The sequence below is a fragment of the Anolis sagrei genome, chromosome 3 (genome assembly GCF_037176765.1).
Source record: "Anolis sagrei isolate rAnoSag1 chromosome 3, rAnoSag1.mat, whole genome shotgun sequence".
NCBI classification, from domain to species: domain Eukaryota; kingdom Metazoa; phylum Chordata; class Lepidosauria; order Squamata; family Dactyloidae; genus Anolis; species Anolis sagrei.
The window spans coordinates 260,833,723-260,860,946 of NC_090023.1; positions in this window are offsets into that span (position 1 = coordinate 260,833,723).

A 27,224-nucleotide genomic window follows, 5' to 3' on the forward strand; every position below is an offset into this window, starting at 1 on the left:
CACTCCATCAACTCTGGCTTTTTAGTCCCAACTTGAAAGGATCTATCCAAGGTGCAGTAGGAAAGGGCTCAGCACCCTGGCTAGTTCTTTAAAGTTCAGATGAAACCTGGAGTGGATTTGTGGCATGGAAGATACCAGCTTCTCCTGAACAGAGATGGAGAACATCTTTATCCAATACAGAATGGCTGTAAGTTTAGGACAGTGTTTCCCAACCTTTTTTTTTTTTTGATCAGAGACCACTTAACCAGGGACCACTTTGACCAAGGACCCCTCTCCAACATTATTACCAAAAGGGTTATGAATCAGTTTTTGGTCAACTTTAGATTCGGTTTGGTTATTTGGGGTGCTGATTCAGAAAATTGCATTGGATAGACCACATGAGGTCTAGTTTCTGATACAGAACATATGCCACCCAGTAGTTGCCATCTGTTTGCCCACAGAAAACCATATTTAATAATCTAGCGCTGATGTGGTAGTAGTCATCTTTCGTGTTTTGTCAGCCTCTCCCTTCCCGATATCTCTGTTGCCTTGGGACTATAAGAGGGTTTCACAAGACCAGTTGTTCTCATTGCCACATGGTTTCAAGACAACGGTGTAGTAATGGTGAGGTCTTGGACCACATTTTCGTTCTTGCAGACCCCTGGTAGTCAACGGACTACAGGTTGGGAACCACTGGTTTAGGAGGTGGCAGTAACTCTGTAGTAAGTCTAGATGATTGTCTCTGTACCATCCAACAAGATATATGTTGCCATACACATAGAATCATAGAGTTGGAAGAAACCTCAAGGGACATCCAGGTTGATCTCATCTTACCATGGAGAAATATACAATCAAATTATTCCAACAGATGTCCATGCAGCCAGAGGAGGACATCCCATCACATTCTTAGGTAGCTAAGTCTACTGTCGAACAGCTCTTGCAGTCAGAAGGTTCTTCCTAATATACAGCTGGAATCTCCTTTCCAACAGTGTCCTAGTCTTTGGAGCAGCTGAAAACAAGCCAGCTTCATCTTCAATAGAGCATCTTTTGAACATAGCATGTGCGAGAAGATCCAACCAGTCCATCCTCCAGGAAATAAAGCCAGGCTGCTCACTGGAGGGAAGGATACTAGAGACAAAGTTGAAGTACTTTGGCCACATCATGAGGAGACAGCAAGCCTAGAGAAGACAATTATGCTGGGGAAAGTGGAAGGCAAAAGGACGAGGGGCCGACCAAGGGCAAGATGGATGGATGGCATCCTTTAAGTGACTGGACTGACCCTGAAGGAGCTGGGGGTGGTGACGGCCAACTGGGAGCTCTGGTGTGGACTGGTCCATGAGGTCACGAAGAGTCGGAGATGACTGAACGAATGAACAACATCATGTCCCCTATTAACCTCTTCTCCAGACTATTTTAAGAAGAGGACAACCAAACTGGTAAAAGGTCTGGAAGCCAAATCCTTAGACTTTATAACTCATAATCAAGAAAGAGACTAGCAGCGAGTGGCCCTGTTGCAAGGAGGGAGTTAAGTGCTCTCTCTTGTCAGTCTCAGTTAACAATACTCTGGCCTTAGCTGTTTGGACCAGTGTAGGATGCATCTACACTGTAGAATTGATGCAGTTTGACACCACTTTAACTGCCAGTGTTCAATGCCATAGAACTATGAGAGTTGCAATTTGGCAAGATGTTGGGAATCTTTGACAGAGAAGGCTAAAGATTTGGTAAAATTACAACTCCCATGGTTCCATAGCATTGAGCCATGACAGTTCAAGTGGTATTAAACTGCATCAATTCTACAGCATAGATGTACCCATCATTTTAAAACTGCAAACTCATAGATTCCATAGAATACAGCAATGGCCCTTAAAGTGGGATCAAAGTGTAGTATGAATTGTGTAGTATGTGTAGCGTAGAATTGTGAAGTATGAAAGGGCCCTATTGTCCTTGACTCAGCCTGAAATTGTGGGGCTTCATCACGTAGCCCTTGTTGTTTTTCCTGTACAGAAAGAAAATATAAAATGCTTGGTTCTGCCTTGTAAACTTGCAGCCCATTTCCCTGAACAGATTGCCTCTCCAAATGAACTGGGCATCTGGATGAGAGATTTTTATAGAGATACATATTTGTTCAGCATATGTTCAGAACAGCATATTATGCTATAATTTCCTTACAACGGGTTTGTTTAGCTGCTTTGCACTTTCCCCTACTCAAATCTTTATTGTTTCCTGACAAAATAAACTCCATTTTGCCTTTTATGGCTATCCCGGCTGCTAGGTTAAGGAGAGGGATATGAATTGGAGGTATTTCAAGAAGCGACAATGGCTTGGTGCATCAAGATCCAGGGGGATTTCTGGGGGTTAACCATTCCTTCCAAGGCAAAAACATACCATCTCTATTTCAGAAGGGTTTTTTACAGGCCTGGCTTTATCCCCTTGGCTACTCGCCAGACTGGAAAGATGCAAAATCAGGAGAGAAAAACATATTTTAGTGGAGTCATTTCATGCTCTTATTTATTTATCAATTTATTTACTTATTTAGAGTCTTTGCAGTCTGTCTCACATCATAAGATCTCTGGGAGGCTTAGCATAAAATCAACTAAACTGGTTTGAAATGTCAGACAATAAAATGATACAACAATCAAATAATGTAAGCATTCTTAAAACATGGAAGAGTGCGTAATTTCATATGTTAACACGATACAATATAAAATAATATATCTGTACACACAGGCTGCAAAGGCTTTTGTAAACAGTGCAAGAAGGTCAAAATCCTGTTGGGTGTCTAGCGTATGAGTAAGTTCCCCGACAGAACTGAACATATTTTTTTCTGATCTGCAACATCTGCATATCCAGATAACAAAACCCCTGGCATGTTTGAAATGTAGTATGGCAAGCGAGGGAGATTTATTGCTGATTTTACTAGTGTCTTTCCCCTTTGATAAGCAAAGGATGCACACACAGCAAACCCAGACGGACAGGATTATCGATCCAAAGGACACAAACAACACACGCAGTGCTTCCACTTTTTAAAAGTGCTCAGAACATGGGAGCAAGACTTGTAGCTTGTGTAAAAATAAGCTGTACAAGCTGTGCCTACGTTCTCTTCACCAACGGGAAGATTTCTTCAAACATGAGCAAATCCTTTTTGTTTCCCACCCACTTCTGAGAAAAGAAAATTGGTGATTTTTCATTTCTTACCACAAAAATGAGATGCACCAGATGTGGAGGACTACAGCATTCAGCTCAATTTGCATAAACAGAATTACACATGCAGTAAATGTATGGCTGTGGGGTGCATTAATTTGGACATTCATTTGGACATTTGGTTTCATACCCATCTGAGGCTCTCATTGCACCCCTTTGTACGTTCAGTTGGACATTTGATTGTAGGGCCAGCTAATCATCTCCCAGCAAAAGATTCCTCCAGACAGTAAGAAGCAAAACTTTGAAACTGCTAGGCCATTAAACACTAATCAAGGTGGTCAATTGCAACATTCACTCCTACCTCAGACAGATAAGAGTTCTTTCTCCCACCATAGTCATTCCACAGATATATAAACCCAATTTTCCTAGTTTCCAACAAACCTCACAACCTCTGAGGATACCTGCAAAACGTCAGGAGAGAATGCTTCTGGAACATGGCCATGCAGCCTGGAAAACTCACAACAGCCCAGTGATCCTGGCCATGAAAGCCTTCAACAATACATTTGATTGTATATCTTGTTGAGGATTTCATTGAGTAGAACGTTCAATTGTACATGAGTTGGACATTTGGTTGCACACCCAGTAGAGGAGCTCAGAGCATTGTGCATTCAATTGTACAGTTGGACATCTGGATGAACATTCAGTTGAGTGTTCAGTTATACATTTGAAGGTGCATCCCATCAGGGAACATTATATAAGGATTGAGTACCGCAATAGATGCATAACCCTACATGCATCTGTGGGATGCTAGCCACAGATTTCCTAATGTGATTGGCCTTACTGTCCATTGCAAAGACTGGGCATAACTCCCAGTTCATTTGCAGCTTGCATACATGTGTGTTGTTCCGTGGCACAGAGATACCGGTCTCCTAATTAGAATGGCATGAAGATAGCTATTCCTGGTGTTTATTGGAGCTTATTTGCTAAGGGTGGATCAATCTGTCAAATTTGCTTTTACTCAGTTTGCTGGGTTTCCATCATTAAATTCATTCTTTCTCATTTCTGCATGAATTTTGTATTTTACTGTCCAAACGAAAATTCAAGTATACGGTATATGTTTCTCCTAAGGTATTCATTTTTATCCAAGAGGTTTTGAAATGTATGCATGGTTTGGCTTGTGCTTGTGCTTTCCTCAAGCATGGGATCTTGCAGGTACTATTTCCCCCTTAATAGTTTTCAAAAATTAATATCAAAATCAGGTATCATTATCAATACAGTTCAAAACTAATTTAGTGCAATGTAACTTCCAAAAAACAAGACTCTACAACATGTCAGTCCAAAATGATGTATCTGTATTGATAGGTTTTTTTTTGTCGTGTCAGGAGCGACCTGAGAAACTGCAACTCGCTCCTGGTGTGAGAGAATTGGCCATCTGCAAGGATGTTGCCCAGGGGACGCCTGGATAATTTGATGTTTTATCATCCTTGTGGGAGGCTTCTCTCATGTTCCCGCATGAGGAGCTGGAGCTGATAGAGGGAACTCATCCGCCTCTACCCAGATTCGAACCTGTGACCTGTCGGTCTTCAGTCCTGCCGGCACAGGGGTTTAACCCACTGAGCCACCGGGGGCTCCTCTATTGATAGATGGGGTGCTTTGAATGCGATTTTCCTGCTTCTTGGCAGGGAGTTGGCCTGGATGGTCCACGAGGTCTCTTCCAACTCTGATTCTAGATGCCCAAAGGCAAAGCTTGTTTCTGAAGCAAAAGGAACAAAAGGAGATAAAATGTCATTTCAAAATTATTCTTACTTACTTAGGCAAACCCTCATTGTCCGAGTAAGATTGTTCTCCAATTGCAGTGTCTTGGCGGTGGGTACGTAGGTGACTGTGGAGCTCTATTCTTGACCGGCATATTCACCTGCACTGAGGGCATTTGTTTCCAGGTGGAAGGCAGTCCTGGTCGTGTTTGGTTTGATGTGCCTTCCTCTTGGGATGTTGCCCTCTTTCACCCTTATTTGTGCCTCTTCAAATTCTACAGCACTGCTGGTCACAGCTGACCTCCAGCTAAAGTACTCAAGGGACAGGGCTTCCCCGTTCTCGGTGTCTATGCCACAGTTTTTAAGGTGGCTTTGAGCCCATCTTTAAATCTCTTTTTCTTGTCCTCCAACATTCTGTTGTCTGTTCTTGAGTTTGAAGTAGAGTAACTGCTTTGGGAGATGGTGATCTGGCATTCAGACAACGTGGCTGGTCCAGTGGAGTTGATGGCGGAGGAGCATCACTTCAATGCTGGTGGTCTTTGCTTCTTCCATCACGCTGACATTTGTCCGCCTGTCTTCCCAAGAGATTTGCTTGCAGGATTTTTCAGAGGTAATACTGATGGAATCGTTCAAGGAGTTGCATGTGATGTCTGTAGACAGTCCACGTTTCGCAGGGATATAGCAGGGTTGGGAGGAGAATAGCTTTATAAACAATTACCTTGGGATCCCTACGGATGTCCCAGTCCTCAGACACTGTGCTTCATTTGCTGCACTCGCAGAGCTCAGGCGATGTTGTGTTTCAGTGTCAATATTGACTTTTGTGGAGAGGTGGCTGCCAAGGGAGCGGAAATGGTCAACATTTTCTAATGTTACACCATTAAGCTGTATTTCTGGCACTGCAGAGGGATTGGCTGGTGACTGCTGGAAGAGCACTTTGGTCTTCTCAATGTTCAAAGAGAGGCCAAGCTTCTCATATGCTTCTGCGAAGGTTTTTAGAGTAGCTTGTAGATCTTCTCCTGAATGTGCACAGACAACGTTGCCATCAGCATATTGGAGTTCTATAACAGATAAGGAGATAAAATGTCATTTCAAAATTATGTTCTATCCTCTTCGCTTTTTCTCTCAAGTTTTAAAACTCAGTTTTTCCATCAGGGCTAATGTCCAAATCTGTAAACAAAATGAATGGTGCACCAGATTCTTCCAAGCTTTCGCAATTTCATATCTTGTACTGAGGAGAGCAGAACTTTACATTTAATTTTTCATTTATACTTGCCATATTGGAAAAAAAATCTATAATGTTTTCCATCAAAATGGAAATTATAAAAAAGTAAGGGCTATTGAAAGAAAAAAAATCACCCCATCATATCTTTTTGGTAGTCCCTAGAAGATTCAATCCATTTTGTACTTATAGCAAGGCTTACCTGACCTGGCTCTTTCATTTCATATGTGTATATTGTTAGTTTGGGATAAAAGGTTTGCTGAAACCTGTTGAGCTGCTCTTCCTTTTTGTGGAGCAGGAACATAATCCTATTTTTTTGAGATTATTCCTGCCTCTGGAACCAACATTTCTGTTGAAAATGTTAAGACCTAGGAACACATCTATGGTTGACCCTCTATATCCACAGATTCTGTATCCATGCATTCAATCTACAAATTGGAAATATTGTACCCTCTTTACACACAAAATCCCAAAAGCATTTTGCCATTTTATATAAGGGGTACCAATTTATTATGTCATTGTATATAATGAGATTTGAGCATCGGCTGATTTTGTCATCCATGGAGGCTCCTGGAGCCAAACCCCAGCGGATACCAAAGGCCCGTTGCATTGCATTAACTGGGATATAACATGTTTATTTTCTTTCTTTTTTTCCAGTGCTAAATTTGATTTTAAAGCACAGCCACATTCTGGAATATAAAATCGGAGGGTGTGAATTATCTGAGTTTGCATCAGAATGCCAGCCAAATGAAATCTTTCCTTCATCTCTCTACCTGAGCTTAGAAAAGTTCATTTTGGGGCTGGAATTCCCCCAGCCAGAATGCGCATTGAGGATTGCAATCTGAGCAAAACAACATTTCCAAGCTGTGATCCCTACCTACATCAGGCCACAGGGAACAAAGCACAAAGCAGACTTTGCCTGCATCACACGCAGAATGCATTAGCAATATGTTATTACCCACACCTCACCTTGTAAAAGGCAGTCGAAATGGTTATTGAATAAAGGGCTTAATTTTGTGAATGCTGCTGAAATCAAAACAAACAATTTATAATCCATTACTAACAGGAAAAGGGGAAAACCAGGAAGAGGACAAAGACTTGGGAGTGAAGAATGGCAGGCTTGGTTATTTTAAGAGGCAGTGAAAAAGGGACTAAACCTTTTAACATTGATGGTCCGAAGCAGGACTTGAGAACATTCTTTTGAGTCATGGCTTTCCGCATTCATGGAGGTCCTGTGCCCCTAACCCTAGCAGTTGTGAAGGACTGGTCGTATACTGTCCTTTCTCATAGAATGAATCAAATTGTGAAGATTATCCATTGCTTCCTTCAAGAAGAAACCTGGGACATTATCCCACACAGCCCCACCTCTTCCATTTCTAAACACTTGTCATACATTGTCAAAGGCTTTCATGGCTGGAATCACTGGGTTGTTGTACTTTTTTGGGTTGTATGGCCATGTCCCAGAAGCATTCTCTCCTGACGTTGCAAAGATAAAAAATGGGGGACGCCTGGCTTGAGAGCAGTACGTGTGAAAAAGATCTTGGAGTCCTCGTGGACAACAAGTTAAACATGAGCCAACAATGTGATGTGGCGGCAAAAAAAGCCAATGGGATTTTGGCCCGCATCAATAGGAGCATAGTGTCTAGATCTAGGGAAGTCATGCTACCCCTCTATTCTGCTTTGGTTAGACCACACCTGGAATATTGTGTCCAATTCTGGGCATCAAATTAAAGAGAGATATTGACAAGCTGGAATGTGTTCAGAGGATCAAGGATCTGGAGAACAAGCCCTATGAGGAGTGGCTTAGGGAGCTGGGCATGTTTAGCCTGAAGAAGAGAAGGCTGAGAGGAGATGTGATAGCCATGTATAAATATGTGAGAGGAAGCCACAGGGAGGAGGGAGCAAGCTTGTTTTCTGCTTCCTTGGAGACTAGGACACGGAACAATAGCTTCAAACTACAAGAGAGGAGATTCCATCTGAACACGAGGAAGAACTTCCTGACTGTGAGAGCCATTCAGCAGTGGAACTCTCTGCCCCGGAGTGTGGTGGAGGCTCCTTCTTTGGAAGCTTTTAAACAGAGGCTGGATGGCCATCTGTCAGGGGTGATTTGAATGCAATATTCCTGCTTCTTGGCAGGGGGTTGGACTGGATGGCCCAGGAGGTCTTTTCCAACTCTTTGATTCTATGATTCTATGATTCACCTGCATACCCAACGGTATGCAACAACTACAGAGTCAGACCAATGTCCAACCTCGCATTTTTGAGCAAGTTTCTGGAGCGGGTGGTTGCCTTGCAGCTTCAGGGATTCCTCGATAACACCAATTTTCTGGATCGCTCGCAGTCTGGCTTTAGACCTGAACACAGTACCGAGATGGCTTTGGTCACCTTGGTGGATGACCTCCAAAGAGAGCTTGACAGGGGGAGTGTGACCCTGCTGGTTCTCTTGGATATCTCAGCGGCTTTTGATACCATTTTGTTTTGGGCTTGGCCTCATGTAAGCAGTACCGAGTCCCCATCGGGGAGATGGAGCGGGGTACAAATAAAGTTTATTATTATTATCTATGGCAGGCATCCTCACCACAACATGAGCAACTGCATTAAGGGATCACAGGATTAGGAAGGTTGAGAACCACTCCCTTAAGGCATGCGGTTTTTTCCTCACTGCTATGTATTATACATTTCCTTTGCACCCTCCTGCAAAACAGAAGGCTGAAAAACCTGCTCTGGTCTCTCCTATAGAGAACTGCGAATCTCCAGATGCCCCTAGATCTATTTGTTAATTCAAGTAATTCCCAGATCTCTGGATTAGAATGCCTTGAGATCTCAAGTAGGAGAAACAAATCCTCCCAGCATGTCTTCCATCCCTTCTGCAACCATCCTCTTCCAATAAATAATTTTGCCCTTGCAATTTTATGACTGATGGTATAAATAGCGGAGGCAGAGGTCAATATTGAGATTATTCACTCATGCTTGTATTAGGGATGCTTGGGGATTTCCTGAGGTCTGCAATTTTTAAGCAAACTGAACTAACTTGACTTGTCCAGACTAAGCCACGGACCGGAATGTATTTATCCTGTGGCTTTTCGGACTTCTCCAATTGAGTTGTCAGGGGGAAAGAAAGTCCAGAAGTATATACAAAAATGTCTGTTTTAGATTGAGAGATACCAAAAAAACATGTATTGTGGGAGGAATGTGTAGGAAAATGTGTTTTAGGATAGACTATATTTTAAACAGTGTGTATTGGAGTTCAAATAAATTCAGAAAGTCTTATTCTTGAAACTCGTGAGATGAAAGAGAGGGCCTTCTTGCTTGTGGCATCCTGGGAATGGAATATCCCCTTCTAGGAGACTTGACTAGTTGCAAACATATATGTTTCAGTTCACTACCAAATTGCAACTTGTTTCTCCAAGTTTTTCGGTCTTAGTGATGAACGCTTGGTTTTAACATACTTTTGGTTGTGTTGATGGACTTTTGTTTGTACTGCTTTTGCTGCTGGGTTTGTTTTGCTTTTGCTGTTAGTTTTATGATTTTGTGATGCCTGAAGTGTGTGCAAAATATTTGTTTTTTCTCACAGCAGGAAGAACATTTTAGTAATTCCTTGTCCTTGGTCTTAAGGACAAAATAATCAAGGATTGACTTCCCTACGTAAAGGAGATGCTTTTTCCCATTCTGTTTGGTTAGGCATCGCTTCCCCTCCCCTTTCTTTAGTAAGTAAATACAATGAAACATCAATGCTGAAAGGGCAATGCAGCAGATGCTGCGCATTTGGGCTCCAGCAAAGCACCTCACTAAATCGTAATTGAAAAATTAATTCAGAATGAATGGATGGAGAGTTGGCTGGAAATGCCATATGCAAAGGGTAATGATAGTGGCAAAACACCAAGCTGCAAGAGCCGCAGGGACTGGCATAAGGAATGCACTGTTTTCTTGGCACAGCTCAGGGAAACTGATACTGGGATGGATAGGTCTGCTGGTCAACTTTCTCCCATATTTGCATTCAAAAATCACCTCGAATTCTTCCCATTAAGTGAATAAAAAGATGTGCAACAGTCAGTCTGTTCTGTCAACTAGAACTAAACTAAATCCCCAGCTGTCTACATGGGTCCAGTTCAATAGCTACACTATTTTCCCCCAATACCACACTATACCTGTTGGTCATGCTGCTATTTATGATAGTCTTTCAAGAAGAAAAGAGGTGGTGAAAATCCAATACCACAAATGGGTCTGAATACACAGGCTTCAATGTCAGACTTGTGAGAGCCACACATCCAAGGTCTTTGCTTGTATGTTTCCCTTCCCTCATATTAACATTTCTTTTCGATTATTTACAGAAACTGAATCATGAGGTTCTCTAGATACTAGGCTTGTGCATGGATTTGTTTGGGTCGGTTCCCTTTGGCCAGTTCAACTTGTTTGGTTGGCCATAATGGCAAAGGCTCAGCTGCCACATTTTTTTCCCATCCAGAACAAGCCATGTGGCAACCAGTCATGGCTCCTCCTCCCCTGTTCGGCACCGCACAGCACATGGAGATCCTGCCGCGTGCTGCTTGCATGAGGTTTCCATGTAAGCTCTGCCTGTTGGGCCAATCAGAATAGAAGAACGCTGTGATGTGCCTTACTCAAGCTGTGTCTATTTTATGGGGCAAGTCCTCCATTGTTCTCAGTTGCATCCTGGCTCTAGAGAGGTGCTTCAGTCCGGTTGCCTTGCTGTTCACTCTCAGCTTTATTTTTTTGTTTTGTTTTGACTTGGCTTCTCTCTAGCATCGAATCTTTTTGATTTTCCTTTATTTTATTTATTCTTTTTATTTCGTGGGACTGACTGGGAGTTGGGAATATGTGGTGTGGGTGGGTGGATGCACACACGTGTTTGGGAACTCAGGAGAAAGAAAGAGAATCTTTCTTTGCTCTTGATGTGCTTTTCTTTAGAAATATTTGAGAGCCTTAGATCACTCTTTAGCTTTTTTTTCTCCTCCCCTCCTCCCCTTCAGAAAACACTTTTAAATGGTGCTAATAATTATTAATAATAATAATTAATAATCCCAGCAAACATAAAGAAAAGCATTCTCAGAAAAACTACTACCTAGTTACCTACCTATAATTTTGTTCCTTTGCAAACAAGTTCTCTCTGTTTATATTTCTCTCTGTGCTCCGCCTTCTGAATTTCAAGAAATAATAATAATATGAAGAAGTATTGGTTGTTGCTTGCCAGTAGTACCAAGAACAACTACAAAACTTAGTTTTGGGCCTCAATCTGTGGAGAAACTTTGCAAGAACCCATTGTCTCCCCTCCTCTCCTTTTGACATTCAGCAGGAAGGAATTGTGCCCAGTGGGGTGATGGGGATAACTTTTGGGGAATTTTTAAAGGCAATTATATTTCTAAAAAGAAAATAAATTCCTAAAATCAGGGGACCCAAACATTATGAACCTTGGTGGGCTAACAGTGGTTGATGTGTCCTCCAGGTGTGGTCATTTTTATCCTGATAGCCCAATGGCAATGGGAAGCCCTCTCACATTGCTGCCAATGAATCGGATCTAGCCACATTTTTCGGCTGCAGACTTCAAACAGCTATCAGCTACCTGCTCGTTTTTGGGAGGTGCATGAAAATGAATTTGCGGCTCTCCTGGTATTCGGTTAGCAGAAATGGATGAAGGTTCAGCCAAGATGCACAAGCCTACCAGGATTTCATCCCAACAGCCCCATTGTCTGGTGAATCCTAGGGTTTGACATCCAACTATATTTGGATGCTCACATGATTCTTGTTTTTTAGACAAGTTGCAATGGATCAGAAAGATCATCTCATTGGTATAAAAGAACTTTTACATAGGAATAACATTGAGCCCATGTTCTTTTCCATCAAATTATGAGCAAATGTGAAAAATTTGGTGAGCTCTTGCTATAAAAAAACATAATGAAGAGAAAAGCATAAACCAAAAGGAAAGAGTCGCCCATCCCTGGAGTGATATGGGTTGTCTCATCCCATCCTATAAGTCCTTTGGTCTTGGTTGCTTGGTGGTAGAAGTGGTGATTCATGATGTGAGGTTAAGTTACTTAAGTTACACTTCTCTTAAAGAAAACCACATGTTAGAAAAGCAGTCATAATAACTGTTTGATGTCTAGAACTGAATTCCCAAATCTAAAAAGAGATCATATTATCCAATATAAACAGAAAACAAAAACACTGCAAAAATAAAATAAAACTTTCTAAGGAAAAAAATTGACCTCAAAATTGTAATCTTGAAAGAAGAAGAAAAATGCCAGAAAGTGTGTGTTTTTGATGTGTGTAAAATTAGTCCATCTACTGAGAATGGGCAGGCTTTGGCTCTCTGAGAAGTCAGACAGAGGTTTTTCTGAAAGGATATTTATTTATTTTGCAGAATTCATATCTTGACTTTCAATCAGAATGATTCTCAAGACACCTTACAACAGGTTGCATTAATGCAATCCCACCTACCCTTGCAAACACACATATGAGCCATACTACTCAGTCTCCTGCGATCCTTCATCTTTTTTGCCAATGGATGGAGTAAAAACATGGATTTCCTTTAGCCCTGCAGTCCCACGGCACTTGCAATGAGAAGAACAGAATGAGAAAAGAAACATGCTCACCTTAAACCCACTTACTCACCCACCCCTTAGACTGTCAACATGTAAAAGGAAAGGCTCCTTGGAGGAAGGAGGAAGTAATGCTTTAATAGATAAATCTCTATGCATGGATGGGAAATCTGGGCAGTGAAGAAAGGCCACAAAGGAGGGGGAATCAACACATTTGAAATGCGAGGCTGGAAGGGAGGTCTATGGATAGTGTGGACTGCCAAAATGACAAAAGAATGGGTCTTGGAGAAACTCAAGCCTGAATTCTCCTAAGAAGTCAATTGAAGCTATTGTACTTTGGAGACAGCCTAAGATGATATGTCTTATTGGGGAAAATACCAAGAATGCCCAGTAAAATGGAAAATGTAAGGAAAGGAGGGAAGATATAGATGTATGGATTCAATCAAGGAAGCCATGGCCCTTGGGGACATATTGATGTCCAAGGATCTTGGAGGTCTCTCATTCATAGGACAATCACAAGGTGAAGTTGACTTGATAGCAGATAACACATTCAAGAACAGCAGATACTACAGATGGTATACCACACCTAAACAATTAGCCAAAATGTATAAAACAGTTTCAGATAAGTGTTGGAAATGCCATGAGCAACTTGGATCTTTTTTCCATATGTGATGGACATGTAAAGTAGCATCCAAGTTTTGGATAGAAATACATGAAGAATCATAGAATCATAGAATCAAAGAGTTGGAAGAGACCTCATGGGCCATCCAGTCCAACCCCCTGCCAAGAAGCAGGAATATTGCATTCAAATCACCCCTGACAGATGGCCATCCAGCCTCTGCTTAAAAGCTTCCAAAGAAGGAGCCTCCACCACACTCCGGGGCAGAGAGTTCCACTGCTGAACGGCTCTCACAGTCAGGAAGTTCTTCCTCATGTTCAGATGGAATCTCCTCTCTTGTAGTTTGAAGCCATTGTTCCGCGTCCTAGTCTCCAAGGAAGCAGAAAACAAGCTTGCTCCCTCCTCCCTGTGGCTTCCTCAAGTACAGAAGATTTTAAAAAATAAAGTTCACAAAAAAACCAGAGTACTATTTACTTGGGTTTACAGATCTAGATCTACAACTAAATGAACAAGAAGATAAGCTTTTTACATTTATGACAACTGCCGCCAGAATTGTCTTTGCAAGAGAATGGAAGCAAGAATTAAATCCACCTATAGAAGAGTGGATAGGAAAAATTAGGGAAATTATGGCCATGGATGAATTGACTTTTTGTTGAAAAAATATATGGGCAATACGTTAAAAAGAACAAATTGGGACCCTTTCCACAGCTACCTGGAGAAATTCCGAAAATAAAAGACACGATAGACATTTATGTTTTTAGGGAATATTTTTTAATAATAAAAAGACATTAACCAAGAAGATGGAATGGAAGTCAATTTTATTTTTTTCTCTTTTTGTAACTTTTTTCCCCATTTTTTTATTTTTTCATTTTTCACTTTTTTCCCCTTATATACTTCTTTTTCTCTCTTTCTATATTGTTATTGTTCTCACTCTTTCGTTGTATTATGGAAGATCTAATAAAATTCTCTTTAAAAAAAAAAGAACAGCAAATACTGAAATCCCTCTTACAATGGCTAGACTTCCATTAGTTTTAATAGGACCAAAGAGCTGTCATTACAAGGCAGAGCTTTTCCTTCTATAGGTTGAAACTCAGATCCTACACTGGGAACAAGATCCATTGAGTTTTGTGGGAGGTTTCTCTAATCAGACCAAGTATAGGATCATACTATTAATATATTTGACTTCAATCATATTGTAGTCCTAATTCCCATTTGTTTGGGTTGTCTACCCTCAAGTTGTTTCCAGTTTATGGCAAACTTATCCAGGTATTTTCTTGGCAAGATTCGTTTCTAAGGAGAGTTTGTATCAAGGTATTTTCTGGGCAAGATTCATTTCTAATGAGAGTTTGTATCAAGGTATTTTCTTGGCAAGATTCATTTCTAATGAGAGTTTGTCTTCCTCTGTAGCTAAGAGAGTGTGACTTGCCCAAGACCACCCAGTGGGTTTCCATGGTTCAGTGTGGATTCAACCCCTGATCTCCAGAGGTGTAGTCCAATGCTCAAAACACTACATCAGGGGTCCTCAAATCTTTTAAACAGAGGGCTGGTTCTTGATCCCTCAGACTGATGGAGGGCCAGACTATACTTCGAAAAAGATATTAACAAATTCCTATGCACACTGCACATATCTAATTTGTAGTGCAAAAAAACCATGAAAGAATAATACAATATTGAAAATGAAGAATTTTAACCAACCTAGAATTACCAGTATTTCAATGTGAAATGCGGGCCGCCTTTCGGCTGATGAGTCATGTTAATTAGGGTTGCTATTGTTATTATGTGCCCCAAGTTTATAGTAGGAGATGGATAAATGAACCTGGAGAGTCACATCCGGCCCATGGACATTAGGGCACTTCCAGACAGCACTAAATCACAGGTTTTAAACAGAGGCAAAAAGTCCAGGGATTTCAGAAGAGGTCCACATACAGACCAGTTGGTCCTGGGATTTCTGCCTCCATTATCCAGGCTTGATGCATTGTTGCAAGATTTAGAGGCTCCCAAAATGGACGCTGTGGGACTTCTGCTTGAAACTTCAGCAAGGTTTTTAAAAAAACAAAACAAAAAAACAAAAAACAAAAAACGTCAAGATGTGGATATGTGGAGATTCACTGCAGCGAATATCTGCAAAAATTCCTTTCTTGTCCTGGCCAGAGAAACTGTGCCCTCGAGATGTTTTGTGAAGTATCTGCCACTCAAACCAAGTTTATGGGGTAGGACCACTTCTGCCCAAGTTAATCAAACAGGAACACACACTTTCAAGCCAGGAACAGAACTTTGTCACTATTGACACTTTTTACAGCCTGGCTGCCTGGTCACCTGTCCAGACAGATTAATTTGTTTACTTGTGGCATCAAACAACAGGGTGCTGTTCCTGGTTTATACATGGCTGTTCCTGATTGCTCTTCTTGTGAAAAGATGTACAACATTGGCTAGGAGGGCACAACTTTTTCCTGGCCAGAGAAAATGTGCCCTCCATACATTTCATGAAGTTTCTGGCACACAAATAAAGTTTTTGGCTTCTACTCAAGTATCATCTTCTTTTAAGGAACCGACCAATCAGGAACAAACATCTAAAACCTGGGAACAAACCCAGAGGAAAAAAATCCAGTGATTTCCAAATGCATGGACATACAGATATGCGAAGATCCACATATTTGGCTCAAAACTGCAATATTCCTGCACCTGGAAATCTTGTGCTTTTTGCCTTTTGGAGTGATTGCTTCTGCAATTACAGGGAACAGCATGTGGCCACCCTCCTGTTTTCTGCGGAGGCTCCTGAGATAAGGGTACTGCCTGGATGCAAGGGCCCTTAGTCTAGGGACCCTTGCACTACATCATGCTGGCACTTGATAAGTCAATGCTAAACATGAATCAACCCATAAGTCCTATGGATTCTATGAGTCTAACCTTCTTGGACTACAATGAAGATTTAAGTCTAAACTGCCACATACACAATACCTTAGATGCTTTCCTATAGTGTCTATACATCATAGAAAAAGGGGTGTCTTGCTGTACTCTGAGAATTAAATGCTTTAGCTTAATCCATCATGCTGTAGTAGGCTTTCTTTGTAAGCCAGATGCCTGTTGTCTTGTCACAATAAACAAATGGAAACATACAGTTATTGGCACCATCTCTTTCACACCTCAGCACAATTGTGCAATGCTGCCACTGTGTCAATGCCAATTACCAAGATATGTCTTCCACACAGCCTTGCTTCCTATCCGTGTTTGCCCAACCTAGAACAAGCACATTGTTTCCCTCTATTTTTTTTAATATTTTGCCACAACTGCACAGTCCATAGACATAGATTGTCCATGAATTCCTGCATGACAAGGACTTGCACATGATGGCTCATGTGGTCTCTTCCAATCTATATAAATAAAATTGTAATGTTCATTTGGTGGGATTAACATAACTCAAAAACCACTGGATGAATTGACACCAAATTTGGACACAATACACTTATCAGGCCAACGAGTGACCGTCACTCATAAAACACTGAAAAACATCAGAAGAGACTTCAAAAGCAAAAAAAACCCCATTACAATGCATGCACAAAACCAAATATATACAAATATACACATATATACACACACAAAACACATATACACCGACTGGGCCAGAGGAAACACAGCAAAGAACTCAGTTTATCTGCCTCTAATCTACTGCCTATTATACCTAAATTTGTTGATTGAGCAAACATAGTTTCACTTCCCATACAAATCTGGTGCTTGCATTATGGAGAAGTGTGTAATGAAACCCGCAAGCCACATTTCTTGTACTTTAACCAAATCATGCCGACATGAAACTTTTTTTTCAAAACATTTGCTGAATCAACAAATTTAGTTATTTCTCGTGTCAGGGCAGCCAGTCAATTATATTACATTTCTAACAGAACAAAGCAAACAAACAGAGAAAATACAAAATGTGTGAGTTTGGTGGTTGATTAAATGTCCTTTGACCAGTATCTGGCCACTTGGAGTCCTTCTGGTGTTGCCGCAAGAAGGTCCTCCATTGTGCATGTGGCGGGGCTCAGGTTGCATTGCAGCAGGTGGTCAGTGGTTTGCTCTTCTCCGCACTCGCATGTCGAGGATTCCACTTTGTGGCCCCATTTCTTAAGGTTGGCTCTGCATCTCGTGGTGCCAGAGCGCAGTCTGTTCAGCGCCTTCCAAGTTGCCCAGTCCTCTGTGTACCCAGGGGGGAGTCTCTCATTTGGTATCAGCCATTGGTTGAGGTTCTGGGTTTGAGCCTGCCACTTTTGGACTCTCGCTTGCGGAGGCGTTCCAGCAAGTGTCTCTGTAGATCTTCGAAAACTATGTCTGGATTTAAGTCATTGACGTGCTGGCTGATACCCAAACAGGGGATGAGCTGGAGATGTCTCTGCCTTGGTCCTTTCACTATTGGCTATCAACAAATTTAGCAAGTAAGTAGTCTAGATGCTGACTGACACTCCAGGCCATTCTAAATTCAAATACTAGCCTAGCCAAGGAGATATTTGGCATTTTCTGTAAGAGTTGCTAGCTACAATGGCACTCCCTTTCCCTAAGGAAAAAGAAGGTAGGTGGACGGGAATACCTTTAGCGCAGTGGTGTGAAAGGGATTGTGATGTAGAGCTCTGAGTATGGAACTAGGATACAGGAAGATTTGAATCTTTACTCTGCTATGGAAATCAACTGAGGACCTCATCACACTAGACTAAAGAATGAATGGGGCCTTTTACTCTAGCACTTAAGACCTGGCTTTTCACTAGAGCATTTGATCTATGTTAATTATTAATTTTTGTATGTATTTTTATCTTTTACAATTCAGCTTAAATCGCCTAGAGCATCTTGGATGGAGGACGATTAATAAGTAATTAAATATGATGATGATGATGATGATGATGATGAATCCAGTTGCTGCCTCCTGCAGAATTCTGGGGTTTGTTGTTTAGGGAGGAGGCTTTAACAACCTCACTAAACTACAAACCCCAGAATTCTGCTGGAGACAGAAACCAGATTAAAATGAATTCATTCTCTAGTGTGATGATAAGTAAGCTTGGGCAAGTGCCATTCTTTCAGCCTCAAAGGAAAGCAAAGGGAAAACCTCACTGAACAAATATTTTCAAGAAAACCTCATGATAGGCAAGTCTTGTGTATATATATTCACTTGCCTGTTGATTTATGGTGACCTCATGAATTTCATAGAGTTTTCTTAGGCCTCATCTACGCTGCCATATAATCCAGTTCCTGAATCTAGATTACCTTCTTTGAACTGGATTATATGGCAGTATAGACTCATATAATCCAGTTCAAAGTATATAATCTGGTATGTCGAAGGCTTTCATGGCCGGAATCACTGGGTTGTTGTACGTTTTTTCGGGCTATATGGCCATGGTCTAGAAGCATTATCTCCTGACGTTCCGCCTAAATCTATGGCAAGCATCCTCAGAGCATCACTACCTCACTACCTCTGAGGATGCTTGCCATAGATGCAGGCAAAACGTCAGGAGAGAATGCCTCTAGACCATGGCCATATAGCCCGAAAAAATCTACAACAACCTATATAATCTGGATTCAGAAATTGGATTGTGAAATATGGCAATATAGATCCAGCCTCGGATTAAAAAGAGGTGGTTTTGTAAATTTGAAGAGGTGGTTTTGTAAATTTGAAGAGGTGGTTTTGTAAATTTGGAATAACATGAAAACAGAGAAAACACATTTTGAAACCTCTGCAAAGGGAAAAGAGAGATGTTTCTCTAGGTCCAGTGCATTGTCTTACTGCTCTCCTATTTGAATAAAGACATTTCTCCCTATTACCAAAACATACAAACCTACAGCAATGCAATAGGGTTTATTTCTGCAGGTGTGCGATAAGAAAGTGCACCTCAACCAATAATAATCAATAAGATCCCATGGCTTTTCCAGTTAGAATATCCCACTTGGAGGATCCATTATAAAGTAGATCTCTTCTTGAGCCCACACCCCCCCCCCGTCTTTTTGCCTCTTTGAGCTCTCTCTCTCTCTCTCTCTCTCTCTCTCTCTCTCTCTCTCTCTATATATATATATATATATATATATATATTCCAGAAAAGGCATTTGGGTGAAGTTTTCAAAGAAACCTAATGAGGTGTAGCAGGAGGAGGAAGTGCTAAAATTTGAGTGCTGGAAAAGGCTGGTGAGTATTAGATGAGAGGGCAAGGAGGAAGCAAATTGCAAAGCGACCCATGTGGTTTTATAAATAATGGGTTCTACAAATCTGCAGATGAAAACTTTTCACTGGAAATGCAGTGGGGAGGAGACCAGAGAGTTCCAAACTGAGAAGAAAAATGTGCAGCATTGACACACTGGTAGGCATTTCCTTCTGCACAGCCTCCCAGTTGCTCCTGATGGATGGTGGAGCATAACTCCAAATATTTAATTATCACAATGTTAGCAAGGTTCCTCAACAGCTACAGGAAGGAATTGGAGCCAGATCCTTCAGCCATGGCCACCTTTGCATTGCACATCTAACACCATGGGACCACTTCCGCTGCCTTGGCTCCATTATGTGAGATTTTGTGGGTATTTAGACTCATGAGCCAGAGAGCTATGGTGCTTTGCCATAGACTCCCAGTCCCAGTATTTCAGTAGGATTCGAAGCAGTACATTGCCCCCCAATTTCCCCCCACTGTTACCCAGCTTCTGGGTTTGCAGGTGAAGATGTCCTTATTCCATGTTAATGGCTAAGGATGCTTCCTGAGGAATCCTGGGATTTATTGTTTAGGAAAGGGCCTTTAACATTCTCAGCCAGGGAGGTCTTGGACCTTACGAAACTGCAAAGCCCAGAATTACACAGCCATAGCAGTTAAAGTAGAATAAAAATGCTTTGACAGTGTATTATGATAATATCCTTCAAGTCTTGTTTCATTCCACAAATATGCAATCTTCAGCATTGAGCAGACATGAGGACCAAGCAATCAAAGTATCCGCTTTGAGTCTTCTTTGGGGAGATAAAGCAGGGTATAACATGGGGTTGCCTTTGAAGACGGTTTGGAATGACAGGTGGCAGCTAGATTGCTAACTAGAGTGGCATATAGGGAGCACATGACCCCAGCTCCACTGGCTGCCAATTTGCTACCGAGCACAATTCAAAGTGCTGGTTTTAGCCTATAAAGCCCTGAATGGTTCCAGCCCAGCTTACCTGTCTGAGCACATCTCCCCCTATGAGCCAGGATGGTGGTTAAGATCTTCTGGGGAGGCCCTGCTCTTGGTCCCACTTACTTTGCAGGTGCAGCTGGTGGGAACAAGAGACAGGGCTTTCTCAGTGGTGGTCCCTCAACTGTGGAATTCCCCTCCTAGTGATGTGAGATCAGCCTTCTATCTCCTGGTATTTAGAAAACAAGTAAAATCCTGGCTTTGGAACCAGGCATTTGAAGACTAGCTGCAATGCAACAGACAGTTGGCAATCAATGTGACTGTAACTGGAGCGTCTCATGGACTGTGATTATGGACTATGTGGTTGTTTTAATTGCTGTTTTAAATCCTTTAAATTGTATTTATATGTGTTTGTTTTATGTGCAATGATTTAATGTTCAGTGTACTCATAATTTGTTATGTTTATGTTTTGATGTGGCTTCGAATTGTGCCAAGCTGTAAGCCATGCTGAGTCCCCCCTTGGGGGTGAGATAGGGCGGGATAAAAATACAGTAAATATATAAATAAATAAATATCATCATCATCAATGATCTAATGTACTACTTACTTAGGAGATCCCTTGTTGGCCGAGTAGGATAGTCTTCCAGGATCAGTATTCTTGTGGGTCCGTAGGTACTGTGGAGCCCTATTCTTGACCTGCATCTTCTCCCACAATGAGGGCATTAGTTTCCAGATGGAAGGCAGTCTCAGTCAGGGTTGGCTTGACACGCCTTCTTCTAGCCATGTTTCTCTCTTTCACCTTCCATTCGTGCCTCTTCAAATTCTGCAGCACTGCTGGTCACAGCTGACCTCCAGCTGAAGCGCTCAAGTGCCTGGGCTTCCCGCTTCTCAGTGTCTATGCCAGAGTTTTTAAGGTTGGCTTTGAGCCCATCTTTAAATCTCTTTTCCTGTCCACCAACATTCCGTTTTCTGTTCTTGATTTCGGAGTAGAGCAACTGCTTTGGGAGACGGTGGTTGGGCATCCGGACATCGTGGCTGGCCCAGCGGAGTTGATAGCGGAGGACCATCACTTCAATGCTGGTGGTCTTTGCTTCTTCCAGCACGCTGACATTTGTCCTCTTGTCTTCCCAAGAAATTTAAAGGATTTTCCAGAGGCAGCGCTGATGGAATCGTTCCAGGAGTTGCATGTGACGTCTGTAGACAGTCCACGTCTTGCAGGCATATATAAGGGTTGGGAGGGCAATAGCTTTATAAACAAGCACCTTGGTATCCCTACAAATGTCCCGGTCCTCAAACACTCTCTGCTTCATGTTCACTAAGAGGTAAGCCTTGATGAATTCAATGGGATTACTCAATAGTAATGCACACAGTTGCAGCATTGGGGAGTTTTCCATATGATATTAAATGCTGTAGCTTTATCAAATATTTTCCATTTCCAGTCTTTCGGCAAAAAAAGCACTGTTGGTGAGAGCAAACATTCATGCCCCCTAACATCTTCTAGATGTTGCTGCTTCCTATATTTTTCTTTAGTTTTGGATTTACTGTAGCATGAATCCCAACCCATCAGAGAACATATATTGAATGATGCAATGTCATAACATCCTGTATCAATTTGATATCATTGGATGGAAATGATATTGTAAAGGGGTTGAGAGAAGGCAACGGACACAAGTAGGTGAATGAACCCTGAGTCTTGCTGAAGAATTATAAAAAAGAAAGTTTGTGAAAAGAAAGAAACAAAGAAAGAGAAGGGGTGTTCACAGGTTCAGCTCTACGAAAAGATTTTTCTCTCCTTTTCTTCTTCCTTGACTTTTTTGCATCACCTGTTGGCTCTAACTAGCAGTGTCTCCCTGTTAAAAAATAGTTCAGCAATGCAGTGAAGGATGTGAGAACTTCCAGATTGCAACCACATTAGTTTCAGAAGTTGGAAAAGTTGCTTTATTGGCTATTTTCCCAAGTGCTGGTTGATAGATCACAGCAAAACCAACTGAGAATCTCTTGATAGCTAATACACTTATTTGCTTTATTTAATTTGTAATGTAATTAACATATTTCTTAGCCTCTGTTCAACACTATAGTTTGCCCAAGGCAGACGACAATGCAAATTATTAGATTCTTGATCATCATATTAAACTCTTTCTTCCTTATGAAGCCATTTGCATTCCCCTGCATCTGTTCCCAAGAGCTGGGGTGGTCTTTGGAAATATGCAAATTGCCATTGTGCAGGGATGGGCAAAGGGAAGTCTATAGATGGCATGCCCCTGAAGCCCCTGCAAGCCCTCATATCCCCCAAAACTAGAAAGAAGGTGGGTTTTCAGTCCAATTATAGCTCCAGATAGATCAGAACCACCATATCCCTAAACTCTTCACAACTGGCCAAAATGTGTCATGTTTTGAAACTGAAAGGAGCACTATTCCACTTTTAATCAAACCAAGGGGAGCAAATTTTTGCCCCTGACTTCTCTTTAGGTATTCAGTCCTGTCATAGAAAAATATAAGAGAAGGGGAGAATTTACCATAATATGCATCTCTCTCTGTTTCTCTCTCTCTCTCTCATTCATGAAAGCCTCCTATGAAGCGAATAGTGCTCCCGGCCACAGAGACCTGACATTTAGCCTGGAACACGCTGCGTGATTAGCCCCATCTCCTCCCCAAAATTAGCAACAGATGTTATAACCATTCTCTGGCCTCTTGAAATACCAACATTTGTTTTGCAAAATATTTTGCCTTTTCTCCCCTATTGTCTGGTCCTAACGATTTTGAACTCCTCGCCTTTTTTCCTCAGCCCTGAAGGACACCACAGGAGATGGTTAGCGAGAGAAATTGAAGAACCAAATCTTCAAAGTTAGCAAAGTAAATGCTTAATGCTTCTTCTATTTACAAAACAGGAATTGCTTGATAAAATAGATTTTTCTATATATAAAAAGAAATTTGGGACTCATCTACACATATCATTAAATCCAGGGGAGAATGGGAATCCTCCAGACTGGCCCTGAAGGTGGCCATACACTCCATGTTCCTCATACAGCAACAATGGGATAGTGGTCAGATAGTCCAACCAGGATGAAGCTGGTTTGACCCCACTGAATTTCCATCGTTTTTGCTGGATGACCACAGAGTTATGGAAGAGCTCCTGGCCATCACTGAATTCATTTGCAGACATTAGAAAATACAGCCATAGTTGAACAAGGTCTTTAGCCTTCTCTACCAACCAGGCTTGTGCATTTTGAGTAAACCATGATCCGTTTCAATGTTCTGGATTTCGGTGTGGCCAGATCCATTTTTTGGGAGCCTCCCGAGTTCGGAAGGGCAGATATGTGTTTTCACTTTGGGGTGCCAAAAGATTTGTTTTCTATCCAGCCAATTATGGGGGGAGGCAGGCATGTAGCCGGGGGGGGGGGGGGGAGGGGGCGCTTGGGGGGCTTCACCCCCCCCCCCGAAATTCTCATGGTGGTCTGCAAAAAGGCCTCACTGGTACATTATTTAAACTGTTATGTTTATTCATATCATGATCTGATCACCATGCTCAATATATCATATATGCATGGGGGCATTGGGGTAACAATACAAAAGGTTTGCTAGGGTAGACCCTCTTTCACTCAGACTCAGCCCCCCCCCCCCAAATAAAAATCCTGGCTACGGGCCTGGGGGGAGGGCTTCCCAGGCTCTCTTTCTTGTCATTTTAGGCATTTAAGTTGTTTCTACTCTAGAGGAGACTGGAGAGGTACTGCAAGCATGTGTGTGCACTTTAAGGAGGCTTGAAAGCTGTTTACTCTAGAGGAGACTTGAAAGGTACTGCAGGCAGGCATATGCACTTTAAGGAGGATGGAAAGCTGTTTACTCTAGAGAAGACTGGAGAGGCACTGCAGGCAGGCAGGCACACTTTAAGGGGGCATATTACCTGTTTCTACTCTAGAGGAGAGGTGTTGTGGGCACAGGCACATGCAGTTTCTCTCCCGGGCCTGCACCATGTCACACACTCTTTCCTAGGGATTTAAAGGAGGCAGGCTTCTGGAAGCTATCTACTCTAGAGGGTTTGCTCTTTCGGCTTGCACCATGCCATCCACTACAGCTGTTTCTACTCTCTACTCTAGAGGAGAGATAGCTGGTAGTAGTTTTCAGGGAATGAGGGTTTTCTTTTTATTTGCATTGCTGGGATTAATAAAACAGATTAAATGGTGATGCTGAAAAGCAGAGGAGGAGCCGGGATCAGCTTCCACTTGTTTCATTGCAGCCAGGTTTTTGTACCAAGAGGGCTCTTATGTTACATGCTTCCAAAGGTACCGAACGAAAACAGATTATTATTATTATTATTATTATTATTATTATTATTATTATTAAACTTTATTTGTAACCCGCTAGCATCTCCTGAAGGACTTGATGTGGCTTACAAAGGCCAAGGCCTCAACACAACTACAGCATAACAAAACAACTCAAAGCAAAATCAAAACATAAAGCAATAACAACAAAACATTAGACCGTAACACAGTAAAAACTAGGGGCGGGCCAAGTAATGGGTACAGAATTAAAAAGTGCTGGGTGTGACAGGTGGTATGTTGGATTTCAGGGCAAGTGCAATGTGCGGAGAATCTTAAAATTCTAATAAAGTGCTTCTGGGACATAATGCTGGAGTTTTCCTATTCCGGAAAGGCACATCGGAATAGCCAGGTCTTCAAGCTCTTCCTAAAGACTGCCAACGTGGGTGCTAGTCTGATGTCTTTGGGGAGGGTGTTCCAAAGTCGTGGGCAACCACAGAAAAGGCCCTGTCCCTCATCCCCACCAAACGCGCCTGCGACGCAGGTGGGATCGCGAGCAGGGCCTCTCTGGATGAACGAAGTGAACGCGTGGGTTCATAGACAGAGATGCGGAGATACCAACTAGTATCATTGCTGCACTGAACAGCAAATCCCTGGATTCCATAGCACTGAACCATGGCAGTTAAAGTGGTTTTGTTTTTGTTTCTGTTTTTTGGTCATGTCAGGAGCAACCTGAGAAACTGCAAGTCGCTTCTGGTGTGAGAGAATTGGCCGTCTGCAAGGACGTTGCCCAGGGGACGCCTGGATGATTTGATGTTTTTATCATCCTTGTGGGAGGCTTCTCTCATGTCCCGGCATGAGGAGCTGGAGCTGATAGAGGGAGCTCATCCACCTCTCCCTGGATTCGAACCTGCGACCTGTTGGTCTTCAGTCCTGCCGGCACAGGGGTTTAACCCACTGCGCCACCGGGGGCTCCTAGTTAAAGTGGTACCAAACTATATTAATCTTACTGTGTAGATGCACCTCAAATGGGTATATACCCTCTGCCTTCTTCTATTCCTGCCCTACAGCAGTTCATTCTGCCTGCCTTCTACTTTAAAATGTAGATTTGTTCTAATGAGCTAATGAATTTCAGAAATCCCTCCAGTCAAACGAAAGTCAGGTGATTTGGAACAAAGGCAGGACAAGCCGTGGAGAGGGGGAGGATGGCACAGAGGAAACCCACATTAAGTGAATTTCATTATTGGTTCTTGGCCAGCCTGCTGGAGGCTTTCTGTTTATGTGTGTGTTATTTTTAATTCTCTTACTTTTTTTGTCCTTATTACACTTAATTTTTCTAGAAGGCTATCCAGAATCCGTATCAAATTCCTCAGATCTCAGCAAAGATGTTTGAGTGTGTGCGTATAGACTGAACCGCAGCAGAAAAAAAGCAGTCTTGCCACAATTATGCAATTGCATCAAGAATCCATATTGCGCAGTGATTTAATCAATGCATCTATGGTCTGGTGCACATCAATAACCTGAGAGGAAAAAGGGGGAAAAAAGGAAAGACAAGGGCGTGAACTGAGAATGGTGCCAAACTGTTTCCATGCAGTAATCTGATCAATGTATGAGAAGCTAAAAAAATTTAAACTAAAATAAAATAATAGAAAAACAGAAAATTGCTCATGCACATACGTCATTCTGGAAAAAAAGGGAAGGCATTAAAAGAACAGGACATCTTCCACCAATGAAATGTAGAGATATTTTTTTAGGGTGAAGAGATTGTATCTACAATGGCAATAATGCCCCAAGTCATTCTGTATCTCAATGCCTTGCCCTTCTTCTCTGAGCCTCAGGACAAGGGAGAGGAATCTCAAGGTGAGAGAGCTGCTTTGAAATGTAGAGGTTTTTGTAATTTTCTCATTTGTTACACTTAGTACTTTATTACACCAACCTGCTATTCCACTACTGCAGTCACACCGATAGAGGATACATATTAGGTTGAGCATCTTTTATATCGCACCTCTTGTCAATCACACATTACGCTGATTTGACAGTTCATTATTAGGCTTGGGTAACAACGGAAAAATTTGTTTCTAAACTCGTTTCATTTTTAGGGGTCCATCGCGTTTCGTTTTTTTAAAGAATTCTGAAATTTTCCTTTTAAAAATTTCGAAATTTACGAAATTTCGTATAATTACGAATTGATTCGTTAATGGCGGACACGATTGCGCAATATGCTAAAAAAAAACCTCCAAATGGGACAGGGGGAACTTCTGAAGGTTCCCTCTCCCTCTGTTGTTGACTGTTGGTGTGATAAAACAAACAACAACTATAAAACTTGCACCAGACATGCGAAAATAATTACGAAATAATTACAAAATAATTACGAAATAATTTTGAAATAATTACGAAATAAATTGAAAAAAATTGTTTCGAATCTAATTTACTCCTCACACTATTCCTGCATGGCTCAATATTGGATCATAAGCTAATTTAAATACGAATTAATAACGAATTACGAAATTAACGAACGAAACCGCCCAAGCCTATTCATTATCCTTTGATCATATTTCCTCTTACTCTAGTAATTGTACCTTTCCA